The sequence below is a fragment of the Agelaius tricolor genome, unplaced genomic scaffold (genome assembly GCF_023055355.1).
Source record: "Agelaius tricolor isolate 1412-34295 unplaced genomic scaffold, bAgeTri1.0.p SCAF_3, whole genome shotgun sequence".
Classification (NCBI taxonomy): domain Eukaryota; kingdom Metazoa; phylum Chordata; class Aves; order Passeriformes; family Icteridae; genus Agelaius; species Agelaius tricolor.
This window is the reverse complement of record NW_027269263.1, coordinates 10,002,170-10,024,745: the sequence shown is the minus strand read 5'-3', so window position 1 is coordinate 10,024,745 and position 22,576 is coordinate 10,002,170. Positions and strand designations below refer to the sequence as shown.

Sequence of the window (22,576 nt, the reverse complement as noted above, 5' to 3'; positions counted from 1 at the left end):
ATTTGCCAGCCATTTGCAGCTTAATTTGTAAACTAAATAATAAATGACCGTGTAATTGGAATATTTGGGAACTCTAAACTGCTATACAAGACAAAAAAAGGTATTAGGGCTATCCAGAATCACCCTTAGGAAAACATGACACCTACAGCAACATTTGAAAAGCTCTTAGTCTGCATCTGAAGTAAAAAAACTTATCTTGATTAGCAAGAGTGCATGAAGAATCTTAGGTACCGTCTTCTCCTGGGTAATCTACAGATAAACAGGATACCAAGGTAAAGAAAGCCCCAACCTCCCGGAGAAAAATCAACCATTCTCACTGCAGAGGTGGGAGTGCCTCTACAGTGTGGGTTTGCTGGGATTCTTGTCTTTTCCAGGACTGGGTGTGCAGAACTCTGGATCCTGATCAGCATTGCTACATGTAGTAAGTGTTCTGTTATCATCGGAAGGAAAAAAACTGCTAACATCCTTCCCACAACAGATATATATACACTACATGGTAACTATAATAAAAGCAGGGCACAGCTATTGCAAAAATAAGAGAAAGATGAAGAAAAGCTGAAGACAATTATGCATAGTTTGTATAGGTTTCCTGGAATCATGATTTTAAAGGGTTAGAATTTTAGTTGAGGGTTAGAACTGTGAAAAATGTGTATTTTATGATTGGCTTTTCACAAATATTAAAATGAATATTATATGTGTTATGTTAGAAGTTTATGCTGTATTTTTTTAAGTAGTGTGTTAAATATAGTTTTAGGTTATAACATAATGTTAAAATAGAAACTGTGCTATGTAAGATACTTTTTTCAAGAAAGAACTCACACCGAGATAGCAGCCACAGGACACATAAGTCTTTCAGAGAAAGAGAATTTATTGCTCCTTTATCAGAAGAAACTAACTTCTTCCTGCCTCTGATGCTGTTAGGATTAAGAGGAATAAGTTGACACTGACCAGACAGAATCCTGTGTTTGAATGGAATTTCTGCATCATGTATGAGATGTATGAATATGCAACAGGCTATTGCTTTTAAGGGTTAATCCTCTCTTAACAGGTGTCCTTTTTTTGGGCTTATTTTGCCCAGAAAAAAGTACCTGGACTGTTTGTAACTCTTTGTTTTTAATTGTCTCCTATTGTCCTAAATCCTAATTGTCCAAATTTTTATTACTCTAATCCATCACGAAGCAGGGGGCCTTGGATTGTGCCAGAGGGTCACAGAGACTTGATGAAGACATCCCTGACTTCATCCCTGGGACCACTGACCCAATTCGAGACTACCAACCCAATCTGAGAGAAGAATTGTGCATGTGTGAAGGACTAATAACTTCATTTTAATACAAAGTGGGGATGGGAGGTGCTGGGGTTGTGCATATGTATTATTTTGGGAAATAAAAAGAAGGCAAAAATCCTCGTGCAACTTTAATAAACATACCACTTTCTAACTTTGACTAGTTAGAGAGTCTTTGTGATGTTTGGTGAGATGAGAGACTACATTTTGTTCATCACAAGAAAGAGACCAGTGTGTTACAAGAGTTGTCTGCTGACTATTTCTGTACTACTTCATGAGATATGAGCCACAAGGATACCAGGGAAGGGGTTGCAGGAGCCCACACATGGTCCCACCCAGCAAATGGTACAAGCAGATAACTCACAGAAATAACGACCAGGGAAAGGCTGGGGAAAGGGCAGGGGCAGATTAACACCCAGCAGGGAAACCTTTCCCGCTGACAAATGGTACAAGCAGATAACTCACAGAGATAACGACCAGGGAAAACCTGGGGAAGGGGCAGGGGCAGATAAACAGTTTGCAAGGCAGGATATTTGCTTGCTTAAGCTTAATAGGGCACATATTGCGTTAATCATAAGATCTTGGTAATTTTCCACAGAGAAGTCACCAAATAAGGACATAGGGTGAAGAAGACGCAGCTGAGGAAGACTCTGCAGCCTTCATCACCGACCACCAGGAGACAGAAGGATGACCCTCTAGCAACAACCAGCGCAGGCGCAGAGTACTCCGAGATAACATGGACTCCTGAAGGATGGAGAGGATAAAAGGACTGAATCAGAAACTAGTTGGGGCGGCAGTAGGTGGAGCGGAGACTCCCCTGTCGCCCAGCGCTGAGCCTTTGCTTACGTAGTATAACTGCTTCAATAATTAATAAATTCTTTGATTGGAAATTACTCGTTTTGAGTCAATTTTATAACAGGTTATAGCATAATGTTAAAATAGAAACTGTGCTATGTAAGATACTTTTTTCAAGAAAGAACTCACACCGAGATAGCAGCCACAGGACACATAAGTCTTTCAGAGAAAGAGAATTTATTGCTCCTTTATCAGAAGAAACTAACTTCTTCCTGCCTCTGATGCTGTTAGGATTAAGAGGAAGAAGTTGACACTGACCAGACAGAATCCTGTGTTTGAATGGAATTTCTGCATCATGTATGAGGTGTATGAATATGCAACAGGCTATTGCTTTTAATGATCAATCCTCTGTTAACAGGTGTCCTTTTTTGGGCTTATTTTGCCCAGAAACAGGTACCTGGACTATTTGTAACTCTTTGTTTTTAATTGTCTCCTATTGTCCTAAATCCTAATTGTCCAAATTTTTATTACTCTAATTTTATTACAATTTTAATAACCATTTTATTACTATTAAAATTTAAAAATTTTACAAGCAAGTGATTGGCGTTTTTCACAGAACCAATTAATATTGAAGTTAGATACACCAACAATAGGTTAATGATTATTAGATGCTTAAGCTAAAGCTAATTGTTATATTATGAACTCATTTGTAGAAGAAAGAGGAGCAAGTGAACCATTCTAGGAACATCCTGAAACCAGTAGAACAATGCCCAGCACCTGGACTCTGTGTCAATCCATCACGAAGCAGGGGGCCTTGGATTGTGCCAGAGGGTCACAGAGACTTGATGAAGACGTCCCTGACTTCATCCCTGGGACCACTGACCCAATTCGAGACTACCAACCCAATCTGAGAGAAGAATTGTGCATGTGTGAAGGACAAATAACTTCATTTTAATACAAAGTGGGGATGGGAGGTGCTGGGGTTGTGCATATGTATTATTTTGGGAAATAAAAAGAAGGCAAAAATCCTCATGCAGCTGTAATAAACATACCACTTTCTAACTTTGACTAGTTAGAGAGTCTTTGTGATGTTTGGTTTTAATGATTCATCCTCAAGTGGCATATGTACACTGGCAGGATCTTTCTTTTGTTAGTATAGTTGAGGCTTCTTAGTTTCTGTCAATACAGCTGTGTCACTACAAAATAAATAAAACCACCCTGGTGATGAACACTGCTCTGGGTCAAAGGAAAGGAATTTAGGCCTGGCCTTAGGTCTTATCTTTGCAACATAATCAGCTGAAAACAACCATGTCCAGGAGCTTAATGGTGAGAGCTGTAATAGAAAGGCTAAAATTGGTGTGAATGGGACATAAGTGGGAATGTGTGGGTGTGGAGAGAGCCAAGTGCACCCATCAGGGAGAAGAGCCTGTGTTAACAGCACCCAGCTAGCAGCTCATCAAGAACCATCCAGTTTCACAGGTCAGCCATGGAGACAAAGAGCTCTAAGGACTTCTGATGATGCCCAGAGACAGAAACACAATTGACCACTGTGAAGACACAAGACTATCCAAACCCTGCCCCACGGTCAGCAACCCAACAACCACCCAGGAGCTGAGGAGTCCTTGATACACCGCATCACTTGTCCTCCCTGTCACAACAGTTTTGGGTAGGAGGCCTGGATGGCCTCGTGGTGCCCACCTGGTGGTCACACAGCTTGAACGCCCAGGCCCTGGTATCTGGAACCCGGGTGGCCTCCTTGGACACCACACACCTCTGGTGCATGTGTGGGCGACTGAAAGTAGGTTTGTTTCAGTTTGTTGCAAACCAAGTCACCTCCATAAGTTCTCACCAGGGTGTTTCCTAAGCAGTTCATACAATGGTGCACGAGTATTTCCTGTCACCAAACTCTCTTAAGGTCAAATCCAATCTTTTGACCATCTCCAGTTCAACTGACTGGAGAGGAGCTGTGAAAAATGCCAATCACTTGTTTGTAAAATTTAAAATTTAATAGTAATAAAATGGTTATTAAAATAGTGATATAATTAAAGTAATAAAAATTTGGACAATTAGGATTTAGGACAATACGAAACAATAGAAACAAAGAGTTATGGACAGTCTGGGTACCTTTTTCTGGGCAGAATAAGCCCAAAAAAGGACACCCGTTAACAGAGGATTAACCCTTAAAAGCAATAGCCTGTTGCATATTCATACATCTCATACATGATGCAGAAATTCCATACAAACAAAGGATTCTGTTTAGTGTCAACTTCTTCCTCTTAATCCTGACAGTGTCAGAGGCAGGAAGAAGTTGGTTTCTTCTGATAAAGGAGCAATAAATTCTCTTTCTCTGAAAGATTTAGGTGTCCTGTGGCTGCTATCTAGGTGTGAGTACCTCATTCTTCTCCTTAAAAAATATCCCACATACATAGTTTCTATTTTAACTACAAAAACTACATTTTAACTACAAAACTACATTTACAATACTATTAAAATGTTAATACAGCACTACTAATCAATACAACATAATACATATAGTAAATGTCTGTGAAGAGCCATATAATATGCACTTTTCACAGAGCCCTTTTCCATCCTCACAATAACCATCATTGCTCCTATAAATGAACTTTTACATTTATGCCCCTAAATGTGAGTTTTAGCATATTTTTTGTGTCCTCATTGTGCTTTTATTGTCCCAAATGAAGGGTCATTACCCAGTGGGCAACTCAAATTCATACACCAAGGAGAAATATTACTATTTCTTTATTGTAGTTTGCACAAAGTAGGGAGGTATGTGGTAAGCCCCAAAGGCTTGACTCCCCAGTCATCAAAACTTCACAGTATTTATGCATTTGTGATATATGTTATTATTGTTAATATTTATATATATAATTGATTTGACTTTATCATTTAGTATTTATAGCACATTTTAACAAACGACTAAGCAATTCAGTGTGAAGTGGTAACAAATTACATAGTTCTTCATTATTTAGCACTCAAACCTGTATTTGCTAATTTGTATCTCTCTCTTCTGATGCTGATTAGTCCTCGTGGACAGTTCTTCCCTCCATTTGCATTGGGGGTCCATTTTGAGGAGGTGGTCGATGGGTCCATGGTCACAATTCCCCTGCCAGAACCACTTTTCCCCCAGTTACTGCTCAGTCCTGCTGACTTCACTGCTGATGGCTCTCATCCAGACAGCCCATTCATCTCGGGATTGTGCTCCCTTTTCCTTAAAACAAAGGATTAGCCAAGCCTACAAGTTTCTATAAATTTCACAATGCTGCTGCTTAATCCCAGCTGCCTAGATATAGTTACTGATTAATAACAAAAAAACCTGCAAAGTTAGCTTCAGATGGTGAGGCTAGGTGACTTTCTCCATCACTATCTCACAATTTTAAGGTAAAACATTAGGGTCAAAAAACCCAAACCAACAAATTTAAGAAGACACTGAAATCCTTTATATTAAAAAAAGGAACAATAAAAGAACACAAGGACTCTTTTTACTTACTGTTTTGGTTTGTTTTGGGGCTTTTTTGAGTGCAGGTAATCTTTAACATGTTACACAAAACACTAATATTAGAGCGGCTCTATCACTTTGTTGTGACCTATCATGATTCTAAAATATTTGTAATAATTTGTCAATTGGTCTTGTCAAAGATTAATCACACAATTTTCCCTCTGACCTTTTTCACTGAAACCCACTGCAAGCTGATCTCTCATCGGGGACTCTGTTGATTCCCATGGTATTCAGCATATCAAAATGTCAACATTTAATTTTTAAGAGATTAAGATGGGTTAGGAAACCATCCTACTGTGCTGTGTGCCAGAAGGGCATCTCAAAACCATACCCACGCAGGTTCATTTGTGTTGTGGGTAGAAAAGGAACAGGAGTACATCACATCTGTAAAATGTTCATAGCAGTTCTAAATGCTCTCATCCACACTTCTGATTTGCTCTTTAGATGATACTTGAAATCTGCCAGGCTTGCTGTGTCAGGATTGATAATTACCATGATGTGGCAGCCAAAATTTTCATGAAGAATTGATGAGGAGGATTGACCAAAAACATGAGCTAAGCCATGCTTGTCTTGCACCTGGCTGGGGCAAGGCTCAACAACAGAGCATTGTCTGTGAGGAAGCAGGGACCTCACAGCCCAGTGTTGTCTCTGAGAAGCACAGAACAACAACAGGGCCTCTGTACCAGCCTCATCCCCCTCATCCATGGGAGCCTTGTGATAATTCTTGTCCTTTGAGGAGATGAGGATGCAAAGACTCTCTGGGAAAGGTCAGATGGCCTTTGCTGCTGCCTCAGCTAGAGGAGGAGGATGCTGAAGTGTCATGGTTCTGTTCTGTCTCTGTTTCTCTATAAGTCACACAACTCCTTCTAAAAAAAGGTAACCAAAGACCCTCATTGTCTCTAATTTGAATATTAAAAATATCCCCACCAATATCAGCACAAGAATACAGCTGTTCCTGAACTGAATCCTGCACTTGCAGGATATAATGTTCCTGAACCAACCATATTTGACTACAGTCACATCTCCATTTTGCCAAAATATGAATTTTATATTTCAAATCCTCTACTTTGGGAGGACAAGAATATGAACCCACTTTGCAGACAAGACTGTGGGCTGGCTGCTCTGCCCTCCCCAGAGCAGCAACATCTCTTTTTTAGGATCTGCACCTCCACCAAACTGCACTGGAGTGTTCCTGGGAACACCTCTACACAGCACTATACACTTATATTTTGTGGACATAGTGCATTTATCACCACTAATCTAGCAAGAACCCATAACCTGTTGCTTGAATGAACTACACTTTTTGTTAATCTGTGATTATCAAAGTTCTTATTGAACATGACCTATACTACCAAATTGGTTATAATCAGAAATTAAAACATGTCTCACTCAGGCCCTCTGATCTCTGAGGACAAGCTTGAACGTGGAGGGGTTTATTTTCTGCCTAATTCCATACACTTATCAAACATCTGACATAGCCCAGTTTTGTATTAGTATAAATCTCTTTCAATGTGTTATCCCTTGCTTCATTCTACACCACACAAAAACAATATTTTCAATCCCTTCTGTCTGTGATTATCTGAATGAGGAAAATATTCTGGTGATGGGACTGACCTGTTCTCAGGCTTCTGCTGCATCTTAACTCTTGCCATACAGGGTTGTGACCTGAATGCTGAGCCACAGGGCCTGCAAAGTGGGGACAGCTGCAGGCAACAAACTGAATACATACATTTTTATAGTCAGGTCTGATGAAAATTATGATGGGGGAGAATGGGACCCCAATGAAACAAATTTTTAATTTGTTTATAATAATTATTTTATTTTATTAATACTTGCTACAGTGAAAAACAGTTAATGCCCATTGTACAATTTTTCATTCTAGCATGTAACAATGTGATGAAATAAAGTCCTTCTTGCCAGAGAAAGAGGCTGAGCTTAGAAGAATCCACCCCTGAACTTGCAGTGAACTCAGAATATCAGGAGATGGGTTCTTGGCACTAAATCTGTTCTGTGTGCTCATATGATGACATTCAGACACAATCAATAAAACTGATAGTTCTTCCCCACGTTACAAGGTGTCATTTGTTTGATTCAAGGTGACCCAGGCCCTACAGATCATGACTGAAAAGGAATTCCCCATTTTGAGCCATTGCTGCTATATATAATAATTGTTAAAAAGCAATTTAAAAACTTAGAATAATAAAAGGACTAATTATAATCCCCAATAAACTCTGCTCTGCTAACTCTGTGATTTTAAGTTCTATTGATTAATCTTGCAGAACTTCTACCAGTGAAGAAGAATAATTTTACTTTAGTGGGTGAATAAAATGTGAGCTTCCCCTACTGCTTTTATTGTGCTCATCATAAGTGTGAAGTACATCTCTTTAGAGACAATCTGGCAAGCAAATCAGATCCACTGTCCAAAATTAAATTAAATATTTGCAGATTCTGTCATGGAAGAAGGATGCACCACACTCAAAAGAGAGAAGCAGTAAAATGTTTTATTGAGGTAGAATAATGATTTCTGACAAAGTTCGATGGAATTTGACAAAGTTCAATGGCAAAATTCACTTTATTAATTACTGCATGGGGGAGACATACAAAGAAAAATTGAGTTAGAATGGCTCAGACAGGGACTGGAGGCATGAAAAGTAAGAAGGACTGTTTTGTTGAGTCATGAGGTGCTGAGTAGATCCCTTCACTCCTTTCCAGAGCCTGGGTATATCTGGATCCTGTCTTGGTCTGAGACTCCATCAATGGTTTGAGACATAAACTTTAAGGAATTTAGGGATTTTAGAGGAGCTAAGATTTTAGTTAGAGATAAACTTTATTGGAGTCAATTAAAATAAATGGGTAAGCCTTGATGAAGTTAAGAGTTAGTAGTTAACTAATAATTGATTGCTTGTCAGCACAATCTTTGGTTAGCTGGGTTTATAATGAAGAATATAGAAATTGATAAATAGCTTTTAGGAACATAAGACAATTGTAGGCCTCCTCTGTTCTGAAACCAATTGAAGATGGGGAATGGGAGTTCTACCAAGGGTTCATTTGTCATATCTACATTGAAAAGATAGAAAGGTCAGAACGAGGAAGACTTCATTTACTTCCTCATTTTGGGACCCCTCCCCATGAAAAGAATCACCGACCCATTTCAAGGAACAAACTACGCATGCTTAATAGCTTTTGAACTAATTACCGTACTAGGCAGGGAATGGGATGTACCAAAGTTATGAACATGTATTTGTATTTTAAGTATTCAATACTTGTATAGATAAAAGAACTCTGTAATCACCTGTAAATTGTGGTGTGTATTTGGGAGTTATCCTGCAAGCTGCCCGGCGTCGCAATAATAAACTTTCTAACTCTAAATTCTTAGAGAGTTTTTGTCTGTCACAGTTGGATATAGGTACTAGGTCAATATCCATATATTTTTAATAAATCAGGTTCACTTTTAATGGAATTACCCACACTCAAACACCTGAGTACCTACACAGGTCAGTAATCCTTCACAGTATGAGTTCAGCATGCTCCCAGTCCCTTCCTGAGAACCTGTCATGGCGGTATGGGATCTCTCAAGCCCAAGGAGTGGCCTCAGGGAGGTATCATTGCCATGCAGCCTCTGCTTCAGCAAAGGGAGCTCAAAGCTTTGTGTTAAAAATAGGTTAGAAATTGTTGTAAAATAGCTGACAGATTGTTAAGCATGTACTGTTAGTTTGGTTGCTATATTGTAAAAGGGGTTTAAAGGGTAGTTATAAGAAATACCGTACTCAATGTACCATAACACACCTCAGTAAAGTGCAGCACTCCCCGAGCCAGCCTGGACAGAGCTGTAATGGGCCAATCCAACGCCTTAAACCTTCGTGCAAATGAAGGATCCAAAAAGAAACCAATCCAAAGGGACAAAAACCAGGATAGAAAGGGGCTTCTGGCCCACTGAATGTGCGCTGCTCCATCGGGGCCATGGCTGCTGAGCAGCCCCAGTGCCGGCGCTGCAGCATCCTCAGCAGGAGCGCTCCTGCTCAGCCCGGGCCCCTTGCTTTAGGCCTTTCTTTCTCTTACAATAAACACTGAAATCACTTTAGTACCGGGAGCCTGCTCTCGTTTTTAACACTTTGCACGGGCTCTCCATGCTTGTGCACTGAAGTAGTTGGCTGCAAGTCAACAGCAATAGCAAGACAAATATCCTGTCTTAGCTCTGATATCTCGTTCTGTACCTTTGGTTATCTTGAACCTTGGGTTTTGAAACCATCGTTTGAAACATATTTTCAAAATGCCTTCACTGCCTTGTAGGTGAGACAGGGGCTTAACGGCTTGCAAGTGCACCCCAAGGACACGGGGCCTTGTTGCATTCACATTTTCTGAAAAGTCCCTTTGCCCAGGATTCTTCTCCTGGGAAGCTGAGAAGTCTCAGAGAAAAAATGAAAACAATAATTATCTCATTTGCTTCTCCTCTGTTTTGCTCATGCAGAATGTGTTTGGACATTGTTTGCCCACTGGTTATTGTTTCATTGGTTTCTGGAGTGAGTTGTTTTCACTCATTGGCCAGTCAGGGCCAAGCTGTGTCGGGACTCTGGAGAGAGTCACGAGTTTTCATTATTATCATTTTAGCATTCTGTAAGTATCCTTTCTGTATTCTTTAGTATAACTTAGTATAGCATTCTTTAATATATTATAGTATCATAAAATAATAAATTAGCCTTCTGAGAACATGGAGTCAGATTCATCATTCCTTCCTTAGTCTGGGGGGATTGCAAATACAATAGGGTCTGTCATTGGTGAGTCTGAACCAAAGGACAGGTAGGGTCAATGTGTCCATCACATCACCCCATGCCTGCAGGGTAGACCTCAGATTATACAAGGCTACTACATCATTTCGGAAACTTTCCTGTCTGACCGTGCAGGAGCCACTCTGGCAGTCACACTCCCACCACCAGAGGCTTCCACTGCTGAGGCTGAGGCTCCTTCACAGTCTCAGGCCTCTGGTTCCTTCAAGTAACTTAATTGTGGTGCAGCAACAACTAAGTTGAGAACAAGCTAAAGTAACAGCTTGAGCGGGTGCCTCCAAGAAGGGACTCCAAGGGAAATGGGCCTTTATAGTCTCACAGTCTGAGCCTGGGGTTTTGAGTCCTGGGCTCCTGGCATGGCTCTGGTCGTCCAGTTACCCAGCTGGCCCTCATGTCCCCATGTGCCCTTTGTCCTGCAAATGGTTGGGACTGGTCACTTCTCATGGCCTGGGGCTCCCACCACCCAGAGCTCAACCTGCAGCTTGCAACTCAACCTACCTGCACTCCGTGTATTCCTCATCTATGCTCCTGCAACTTAACAGTACCATATTCCTGGTAATTTTTAGACACAAAGCATTGTAACAGGCAATGTGGCTTTGCCCAAGACAAAACTTGGCAGTAGATAAAGTAGAGTGTGAGCAAGTCTGTGGTTGGTTAAGAGTCATAAGACTAGACTTTTCAAAAATGAGATTTACTCAATCTATCTTGAAGGAGAAGTAGCCTTTTTCCACTTCTTTTTGTGGTTAGTTTTTGTAAAATACATTTAGCTCCTTATTTTTCTTTCTTTCCTTCCTGCCACCACCAAAGAGAAAGACACTTGAAAAAAATTTTTGAGTTTCACTATTATGTAACTATGCAGTTTAGAGGAAGCTTCTCCTTATTTAGGCTGAAAGATCACACAGATGTCTAAGCAGCCAAAAGCATATGTTTTCTGACCTTCATCCTCAAATCTCTCTCCTGTGGTTTCTTTCCCATGACACACTTTCCTGTTGTCTCCTTCCTAGTGCATGATTATTGACAACCACAGCTTTTCCTACTGCAACCATTAACTAAACATTCCACAAAGCTGTTTCTGGAAGCTTTTATTTTACTTTAAACAGTTTGTATTAACATCTGGCACAGAATACACATTTCTGTATGGCATGAACAGGCAGCACCATCCACCTTTCCCTGTCTTGCTGGTATGTTATTTCCTCAGCAGCACTACAAGTTTGGTGCCAATTTAACAGAAACAAATCAGTCTGGAAGTATGATTTATATGGAATTTCTCTAAATTACACAACATATGTGAGATAATTTGATTTAAAATCCCTCAGGGGTCTGTGCTGGGGCCTGTTCTGTTCAGTATTTTTATTGATGACATGGATGAGGGGACTGAGTCTTTCACTGGTAAATTTGCAGAGACACCAAGCTGGGAGTGTGTGTCAATCTATTGGAAGGGAGAAGGGCTCTGCAGAGAGACCTCGAATGGTTGGATGGATGGGCAGAGTCCAATAAGATGAAGTTTAATAAGTCCAAGTCCTGCATTTTGGCCACAATAACCCCCTGCAGCATTATAGGCTGGGGATGGTGTGGCTGGACAGAGGCCAGGCAGAAAGGGACCTGGGTGTGCTGGTGACAGCTGGCTGAACATGAGCCAGCAGAGTGCCCTGGTGGCCAAGAAGGCCACTGGCTCCTGGCCTGTGTCAGGAACAGTGTGGCCAGCAGGAGCAGGGAGGTCATTCTTCCCCTGTGCTTGGCACTGGTGAGGGCACACCCTGAGTGCTGTGTCCAGTTCTGGGCCCTCAGTTTGGGAAGGACCTTGAGACGCTTGAGCGCGTCCAGAGGAGACAATGAGGCTGGAGAGGGGCTGGGAACACAAACCCTGCGAGGAACCACTGAGGGAGCTGGGGGAGTTTACCCTGGAGAAAAGGAGACTCAGAGGTGACTTTATCACTCTCTACAACTCCCTGAAAGGTGGTTGGAGTCAGGTGGGGTTGGTCTCTTTCTCCAGGCAGCACTGACAGAACCAGAGCACACAGTCTTAAGCTGTGCCAAGGGAAATACAGATTGGATATTAGGAAAAAGTTTTTTACTTTTGAGTATAAGAGTGACAAAGTACTGGAATTGTCTGCCCGGGGAGGTGGTGGAGTCACCATCCCTGGATGTGTTTAAAAAAAGCCTGGATGTGGCACTCGGTGCCATGGTTTAGTTGAGGTGTTGGGGCATGGGCTGGACTCAATCATCTCAAAGGTCTCTTCCAACCTGGTCATTCTGTGATTCTGTGAAAAGGGGAGGGCAAGGACAAAGATAGCCAGGCTGACTGTTTCAAAGGGTTAAGCTTCAGCTAAAGAAATTCAAAGCAGAGGAGAGGGGAGCCTAGACAATTCCTGATGGATGCCATCCTCAGAGAAGCAGTGAAGTTGAAAAACATATTTCTTCCCTTCCTATGTGCAGCCAGTATTGGTCCATCCATACTGCTTGGTCAGCCAACAGAATTTGCAAACAATTCCCCTGCAATCACCTGAAAACTCTAGGGTGTTCTGTGAAAGTTCAGTTTATGTTATATACAAGTTTAATTCAAGAACAGAACTTTTTTTAGGGGAATTTTTAATTTTTGTCATCTTTGACAGTTTGCAAGCTAAGCAGAAAGAGCAAAGAAAAAAAATTACTTATTGCAAAAATTTGGATCAAAATAACTCACCTGCAACCAATACCACCTCCTCAAATTGTTCTTAGACATAGTTTTTCCTTTTGCTTTCCAACTGCATCTCTTGAAAGACCTGCATTACTCCAATTACTCTCCACTTCCCTCATATATCTACGTGGTATTCCCTTTAATATTTACTTCACTTGAGAGCCTTTTCAGTGTGCCAAATATGCAATTACCTCTAACCTCTGCTTACACAATTCCTAGCAGTAGCTGACGTTATTTCCCAGGAGATGTTTATTTTGCACACAATGTGAGCAGCATTGCCTTGCTTCTGTTTGAGACTTGCAAGCCAGACAGTAGATCTACATTTGCCCCACAAATAGTGTCTCTGCTGTTGCCTGTTGTCATCCACAAACACAGAGCAGCAGGGACATCTTATTCAGCTTCAGTTACAGCCTCATTTAAAACAAGGAGCACTTACGGATTGTAACAGGCCTGGAACAATTAGGAAGTGCCTCAACACATCTAGACCACAGTTTAGCACACAAAACTTTGTTTACTGCTCAGTCCTGGGAACTTACATTCCCCAGCTGGTCCCATGAACCAAGCAACTTCCTGCAGAGACAAGAGTATTTTGGGGGGCTGCCCCCCTTATACACTCCTGATGACAGGCAATTGATAATAGGAATGGAATATAATGATGCCTTACTTATCCAAGTATGGGAACAATGAGTTTCAAAGAAGCAGATAACAGAATGTAGAAGTAGACACACAAGATGCTAAATGTAGCTGGAACCAGTGGATAGACAGGTAATGAGGGATATAGTGGCTTTTGTGGCAAAGCCATGCAATGAGAAACAAGAGTGCTAAAAGGAATTAGTGGCAAAATCATCTATAACCCTGGGGATATTCCAGTGACCACTCTGGTGACCACCAGAGACCCTTCCAGACAAGACTCTAGGACCATTAAAGGACTTCCAGTAGGAGGTAAATGCATGCAAATTAGTTCTAGGGAAGGTGATGTTTATGTATTAGCCAGGAAGTACACCGAAAACAATATATATCATCATGATGGATCACTATAGAATTGGCTGTACCCCAGCACTGCTTGTGGTCTCCTACACAAATACCACCTCAGCTCCAGCTCTAAAATGATTGTTGTACAAAGTACCTTCTCCTTACCTGCCCATGACCTGTGATTTGAGCCCACCACCACTGAGCCCACAGCCACCCTTTGAAAGGACAAAAGCAGGATACAAGGGAGCATCTTAGAATTCATACAGCCTAACAAACCAGAAAGCAGCAGAAGTTAGAGACTGCTAGGCAAAGAAACCTTCTGGCATCAGAGATAAGGTACATGCTGTACCCTTGAACGGTGTGTTCCTTGGTGCTTGCCAGATTTACTGCTCTTAGTCATCTTCCTACTTAGAGACCAACACAAGGCATCCTTTTAACCCTTCCTCTATTGTTTTTCCTGCTCCTTTCACATACAAATATTAAATTTGTAATCCATTCAGAGTAATTGCAATACTCTTACTACAAATCTCAGCTGGGAAGCCAAAGCAATAAACCGCTACGTGTGTTTAGCTTCTCTAAGTTAATGTAAGATGGAATATCTTTCAAAATCTCCATGAAATGTCATTGCCTCTGCTGAATTGTTCTAGCAGTCTGGATAAGTGTATATTGCAACAACAAAAAAGCAAGTATTTTGGAAAAGACATTTTCAGATTACCTTTTCGTCACTCTTCATACCATGTGATACCTGCGATGAACTATCCATGGAAGTGCCATAAATATTATTTTCAAAATAAAAGTATGCAGTGAGACCACTCTTGTTGACCTCAAAGAACATAATATGTTACACTTGCTACATCACTTGGAAGAACTCAGGGTGATTTTATATGGGGTAGTCCAAGAAAACCAGAACCTCCATGAGTAATTAGAAAGCCCTTAATACATGCTGTGGGCTAAAAGGCACTATGTAAGAAAAATACTGTAATATACAGTTAGTTAATGGTCACAAGATTTGTAGTATAAAGAAAAATGGAAGCCATTCTGAAGGTTTCAAGCTGAACATGATAGATGAGTAAGATTTAATCTGTGGTATAATAAAAGTCTGCCAGTTGTAAATAAATAATCAATTGAAAATTACTTTGGGGTGTCTAAATGTCCCTTCTTTCCCAGGAGGCCATTTAGGCATATGTCCTTATCTTATTCCAAGACAGGAAAAGACTTCACCCTGTACAATGAGGCATTCCAGGCACCCTGTATATGTGATGCATTAAACACCTCTGAGAACTGCAGTCTCCCAAACAGGGATGTCTGTAGGGATCCCTCACTCTGGCTGTCATTCTGAAGCTCTGCAGCTGAGCTGGGCTGGCTAAAGCTTTCAAGACCCCACACAATACATGAGTTCAAAATCATGGAAAATGAAATCCTCACTGAGTGAATACCATCATTTTTTGTGCCTGGATAACCAAGCCATCATTGTGTATGTGAAAAAAAAAAAAGCTGTCAAACAAGATTGAGTAGAAACTATAAAATTGTTTTACTGCTATTTAAACTCTGACAATGTTTCCTTTTTTTATATACAGCTCAGTGACCTCCTGGCTCCTTAAGCAGTAAACAGAGCTCTGAATTACAAATCAAGTAAGATTTATGATTACTTACTTCAACATAGGTCCTTCTGGTGTCAGAACCTGAAGGGAATCAAATACATTTAGGTAAACCTGATACATCACTATGACAGTAACACTGCCATAATTAAGCAAATAGTAATAACTAATGCAAAAGCTGTGTGTGTGAGTGTGTGTGTGTGTGTTTGTATAGTCTCTAAAAGAAATTAAACCTTGGACAAGAATGCATGCACAATCTATTCACTGACCCTAAATCAAGAATGTCTGTTATGCACAGGTGTCTTGAGCAAAGATTGTCAAGATGCCACATCTGCAAAACACTGTCTATGTTATTAGAAAGATGTATCTTGAAGGATGTCTAAGAGGGAAAGGCACTGCCTGTTGGAATATCAGCCAGCCACTGAGTCATGTAACTTTTGGTCAAGAATTGTATAACAACCATGGGAAACAGGGTGATCTTTGTGTTCCAAAATGAACTAGTTATGTGTGTGCCATTGTTTCACAAGTAGGTATGCAGAATCCATCTGGCATTCTTTAATGCTTTGTTTGCAAGTGTTATCTTGCTATCATTAAAGAAAACAAACCAGGAATGCCTGTATAGGATCAAGTATCCAGCTCTTGAGGCCAGTCCTGAGCACTGGGCCACCATCCCCCAGCCAGCTCCCCCCGGTTTTATTGTTGAGCATGATGCCATATGGTGTGGAATATCCCCTGGGTCAGCTGGGATCAGCTGTCCTAGCTGTGTCCCCTCCCAACCCCTTGTTTTGTATCCAGATGTCAGCACAGGCTGCCAGTCAGATCAGATCATGGTGATATTGCAATATTCCTTTCCAGCTGGTTAGAGTTTTTAAAATTACTATTCCAACATGCACTCTGGTACCTTGTTCCTTGCCAACATAATTCTCAGTCATGCTAATACTGAGCAATAACAAGAACTGGCACCATTGCTAACAAAATTTTATAGTCCCAAGAATCTCCTTTGTGAAGCACAGCTAAAAGGGGCAGTGAACAGTGAGAGCAGCAGTGTGTGGGCTCATGTTTCTAGATCTGGGGCCCTCTGGGATCATTGTCAAGGGACATCTAAGAAGCCTTTGGGAAGCTTGAGGCTGCCTAATGCTGTAGGGAATAGACAAGAGGCCTTGACTTCTAGCAAGGCTAGCAGGGCTAGCAGAACTGTCAGTTCTTCTTTGATTAAAGGGGCCCTTGGAGGTTTTGTTCCAGATGGCACTGGTTAGGGAGGGTCTGGTCCCCCACTCAGCCTGAGGGCTACCTAAAACACACATGCCTTTTGGGGCATTTGGTGTGGGAAGGGCTGGTGCCTTATCTCATAGCAGCACACACTTCCTCAGCAGTGGTGGGAGTGTGCTACAAGCTGTTGTCCTCAGCTAGAAAAGCCTTCCTTGTAATGCTGGATGTCTCAACCCCAACGGATCTTCAGAAGGTGGGTGCTGGTGTGGAGCAGAGGGAGAGACACCTTTTGAAATATTTCAGTGAGCAAAGGAGCTGCAGGAGGCAGCTATGCATCATCAGGGGTTGGGAAAGAAACTGGATCTTCTCTGAGGCCCTACAGCTTCAAGAAACCATAGAGTTATGCACTGAGGGAGGGGCAGGCTGACTCTGTCAGGCTGGGATGTAAAAAACTCTCAGGATGGTGACAGCTGGAAGCTTGACATTCCTGCTGCTGGGAGGAGTGCTTATGCTCTGCCTGCACATTGTAAGTACAAAATATGCTCAGTGCTGTCCTTGGAAAAAAGAGGCTGAGAGCTCTGCCAAGGGAACTGCCTGAGCCCTACAGGAGCACCAGAAGGAGGGCTGCTCCCTTAATGCTGATCCCTCTGCTCAATGGAATGGCCCGTCTGCTGACCTGTTGTCTGGGGCAACTTTGCTGCTTTTCAGGGACTCTGATTTATTGTGGAGAGCCTGCAGAAGCCTCTCTCTGGCACTCTGATTATTGATTCCTGCTGCTTTTTCATGTGGGCATCAAATGGTCTCTAATTATTGGGGAGACCTGGATAGCATCAAATATGATACATATAACTCTGGAGTGGTGGTGAAGAGGAGTAAGAGCCCATCTGGTGTATCCTCTGCCCTGCTGGTCAGCTAGGATGGGGTTTTGGTTTCTATGAACCTGATTTGGTCTTTGAGGCCTGAATGTTGCTTGGAAGAGCTGGGATACACTGAACTGGGGGGGGCATCCTTGCCAACAGGATGGTGAAGCTGGTAAGAGCTTTAAACTAAGAATGATGAGGAAGAGAGGATGACAATCAAATGAAGATGTGATGAATGAAGTTATCAAGAAAATTATGAGGGCTTATGCAAACAGAGGAGACTTTATAATCACCTTGGCTGTCGCCGAAGTACATGCATACAAACACAAGGTTCAGAAAGGCTTCCCTTGCTTTCCAAACTTTGAAACTAAATCTTGATAATTATCAAGTAGATTGGTGTTCCCCATACTGATGATCATGATCAAACATTTTTTGCCCAGGCTCCAGGATTAACCTTGAGGGGCCTCCCCACTCAAGGGAGGAATCTCCACACACATTCCCACAAGTCCTCCCTGCTGGAACATGGGACTATGCCTTTATAGCGCAAAGTGATTGAATGTCAGTCAAATGTTTCTGTGGAGGATATCAGATATCATGGGTCTTCAAAGAGACAAGAGCAGATGTTGGTTGTACTACAGTTGTTTATGGCATGAATACATCAGCCTGGAAGGCAAGGAGCTCAGAGTATTAAAGTCCATGCTAAAAGTTTTCTGGCACAGTCTCGATGTTTTGAACAAAAGCAGCAGCAGCTCCCACACTTTTTTCTTCTTCTTCTACTTTTTCTCTCACCCTAATACAGGGATTTTATTCATAAATCATCCAATCAGCTAAAAGCACAACTCTAAAACATTCTTCCTAAGCCAATCTAGGCCTAATTCTAATGTGAGAAAGCAATGTCAGTTTCTACCCAAAAATCTATGTATATAATTTTATCTATTTACACAGATAGTTCCATCTGTTCTATCTAGAAATGCAAGCAATGTTCTGCTACATTTTTGTTATGTCTGGAGCTAAGTTAATTTGTGAAAGGTAACACTACTGACCTTTAAATTAGACTTTAGGGCCTTTTACTAGCCAACATAGTCTCTTAAGGCACTTAGGATATTTTTCTACTTAAAACTAAAATTACACTTCTACTTCACGTCAATGTGACTTAATATACCTCCATTTCTTTAAAGGCTCCAATTCAAGCCTTGCATTCCTTTCTCTCTGAGGAACTTAGAGAGGCTTTTATTTCATGCATTCCAACATGTTGCTAGGCCAGTCACTGATATACCAGCTTTTTTTTTTTTTTAAATAAGATGTTGTCACTTGTTTGTTTTTCTCCTTCTGTAAACATCTGTCTTTCACATCCTTGTTTGTGCCAGTCTTTGTCAGGAAACATTTATCTTTCACATCCCTGTGATGGGTTTAACTTAGGATTGTTGGTCAGGCTGATCTCAGCATCCTTCAACACTAAAAACAATGTTTTCACTGGAAGTGAACTCCATTTAAATGGAGTTCAGGACCTTGAAAGGAGGAAAGAAGACAAAAGCTAGGACTGCTGTCCTGGACTTCAAAAGGCTTCAGCATGTTCAGGGATCTACTTTGGTGAATCCACTTGATATGATCCTGGAAAGAGAACAGGTCCAGAAAGACTGTTTTTGATTGGTTAGAATTTTTTTAATCTTGTTCATTTTCTACAAGTTCAAGAATGGCCTATTTTGTTGTGCAGGAGAACCTGAAAGGATGGCAGGAGGGTTTGCATGGATGTGCAAGGAGAGCTCGTCTGAAATCAAGGAAGGAAACTCATGAAAAGGAAGCATACAGGAGGTGGACATAACCACAGGTGACTCAGAAGGAACTGTCTAACTCTGCAAGGATGAGTTAGGAAAACCAAAAAACCAAATCAACCTGATCAAGAGATGTAAAAGGCAAAAAGAAGTGCTTCCTTCCACAGTAGAGAATGTGCACCCACCCCTGAATGTGACTGGGACCTGGTAAAAAACCAATGCTGCAGTGGGCCATCACGAAAGGTACTGCAAAGGTGGGTGACTTCAAGTAGAACTTAGGAAGAATTTAATGCTAGGTTTTGGTGCCAGAGAAGCACATGTTAGCATGAGGGATCACTGAACCTCAGCATACAATGTGTGCTGCCGCTAACAATGCAGTCTGTGTGTGCTCTTTGTAAGGGCTTGTTCCCACAGGAATGTGTGAAAGTGTAATGCTTTCAGCAAACCGCAGTGTGTACCCTTCTAGAACATTTGGTTTGTACAAGAAGAGATGGATGAACTTGTTTTACTTGGAAGAGTCCTGTAAAGATGTGAGGAACAATGAGGCTATTGAACCTTGCCCCAGAATGCTGTACAGCAGTGGCTCCACCAGAGAGGACTGTCCTGCTGCATTGCATGTTTCCCAGCATGGCAGGAGACATATAAGACTAACTTTTAAAAACACCTTTTCTGTAGGGGGATAGAATAAAGGAAAATAAAGGTAGTATAGAGAGTAATCTTACCCCTAAGGAGTTGCAGCTGGGCCAATTATCAAAGATTAGGAACAGGCCTGACTTTAACAGGCCACAGCTGTAACCAATGGGAAGAAGAGTCTATAAAAGAGTGGGGTGGCTGGGTGAGAAGGGAACTGGAGTCAGTTGGCTGCTTTGTGAGGAAGAAAGAGTCAGTGCTCTGAGGAGCTGCCCACAAGGAACACCAAGAAGGCATGAAACTTTTGTGATAAGGAGAAAATAGTATGGAACCCCTGCAATAAGATGATGATATTTTTCTCTTAAGCTTTTTTTTTTTTTTTTTTTTTTTTTCCCCTTTTGAGATTCAACTGGACCAGGACTTCACACTACAAAGCAGATGTAGAAAGATTTAGGTTCTCAATGCCATATTTGCCTTAGTCTTTATAATGTAGTTGGGGTTGAAAAGGATCTTTAAAGGTCATCTAGTGCAACATCCATGCAATGAGCAGGCACATGTTTAACTAGATCAGGTTTCCATTGAGCTTGATCAGGTTTCTCTCCAGCCCAGTATGGACTGGATAATTATATAGTGAGGTAGATTGGAAACAGCTTCAGCTTCTGAGTTCAAAAGCTCAGCAGCACAAAGACATTCCGGAGACCAGTCCCTTGCGTCAATACTAAGGTCCTATCACACATCTTCCTTAATGACCTTGACAATGTGACATGCAAAGTGCATGCTCCCAAGTTTGTAGATGATTCAAAATTGGAAATAGTGGTCGATGTTACTCATTGTTCCCAAAAATGGGTAAAAATAATACAACACCCTTAACACCAATGTAGTATTATGAAGCTGATAATCTTTATTCAATGCTGGATGCACAAGGGGATATCTCCTCTGAAATATTGTGCATGCTGAATAAAGAAAACCTCCTGTTTAAATGCTGTATTTTACATGCATATTCATTGATTTTTCCAGAATAAATATACATATGATAATAATTTCCCTGAAATCATTAACTATTTCCCACCCCTTTATGTACATATTCTTCTGTCCTGGGAGTCTCTTAAGAGGTCCCTGATGGTTGACCCCAAAGTGATGCCTGAGTGTCTGGTGAACTGGTAGAGGTTGGCACATGGGCTGGCTGCTTTCCAGTACTTCTTGCAGAATGGAAATTGTATGGTTCCATAGGCCAGTGGTTTTTGAAGAATAGGCATTGTATTAGCCCACAAGGTGCAGATCATTTTTTTATCTAGCAGCATCACAATGTCCCTCTGAATAGGGACAACTGACAGGTTGGAGAGATCAGCAGATAGGAACCTAATGAAGCTCAGCCAAAGCAAGTGCTCTTCTGCAGCTGGGGAGGAATAACCCCACAGACCAGCACAAGCCTCACTCTTTGCAGAGAGTCTATGTTAGAGCACTTCCTGAGTCATTCTTTATAGCTTGATACTTGATCAGTACAATTTCTCGACATGCTCAGGCTGATGTGGCCAAAGTCCTTCCTGCAGCTGCCTGCAGTCTAACCAGTTTAAGAGCAGCATGTGTCTGCTCCTTGGGATAATCTGATGCCAGTTTGAGATACAGCATAGGTGTGTGAAGTTTGGCAGTTCATGACCTGCTTCAGAAGCAGCTCCTGAGGCTAGACAGTTATAGTCACTGGGCTAGTAATTATTTAATTACCTCCAGCTGAGAAGCTGATACCCCAGCCATATTACTGCTGTGATAAATGGATATGTTTTGTGCTAGCTACATTGTAACTATATCAATATTTTAGAAGATATTTGTTATAAAGTAATAAAGGGAAAACAGATTTGCCCTGTTGCAGATGTTACATGTGAGAAGCAGGATACAGGATGTAGTGTTGAGATGAGCAAGATCCTAAAAGCCAGGAGATCCCCTAGCAACAAGTGGAGCATGTGCTGTGCAGTACAGTGATGTAGAGTTCAAGAATTGAAAACAGGAGGAGATTTATGGAAAAATATTGACGAATATGTATTAGTATACAGTATATAAGTTTAATTTGGATTCCTTTGTTTTGTACAAGAGGCAGGGTGAGAAGCCCTCCCCATACCCTGGTTGGTTTTGCTTATGCTTTATATGAACCTTAATCATACTTAATCACAAATTTTTGTATATGCTTGATTATATTTAATATACTTGACTGTATTCATTTATACAAAATTACTGTTCAATTAAAAGTCCTGCTAAATTCAATTTTGTTGTTTATTAAATTAGACACATAGAACTTCATTCATAACACTACCCACTTCCAGACTCACTGCTGGTGAGTGAGAAAGTGGTGAACTGAATATTGGGAAAAATAGGAAAAGAACTGGTTGCTCAGGTCAGCACAGGCCTGTGTGCTGTTTAGGTTTGTCACTCAGAATATGTCAGTACCACACAGTTTGCTACAGCTTTATCATGTCTCCCGGCCCCAG

General features: G+C 41.3%; 2 long non-coding RNA genes across 2 annotated transcripts; both read left to right on the top strand.

Annotated features, from left to right (window-relative positions):
- Positions 1 to 278: 278 nt before the first annotated feature.
- On the top strand, positions 279 to 1,442 carry LOC139587817 (uncharacterized). The gene is made up of 2 exons (XR_011678510.1): positions 279 to 421; positions 1,180 to 1,442. It is a non-coding gene; the product is annotated as an uncharacterized lncRNA (long non-coding RNA).
- Positions 1,443 to 2,166: 724 nt separating this feature from the next.
- On the top strand, positions 2,167 to 3,145 carry LOC139587818 (uncharacterized). Its single transcript, XR_011678511.1, has 2 exons — positions 2,167 to 2,530; positions 2,791 to 3,145. It is a non-coding gene; the product is annotated as an uncharacterized lncRNA (long non-coding RNA).
- The last annotated feature ends 19,431 nt before the right edge of the window (positions 3,146 to 22,576 follow it).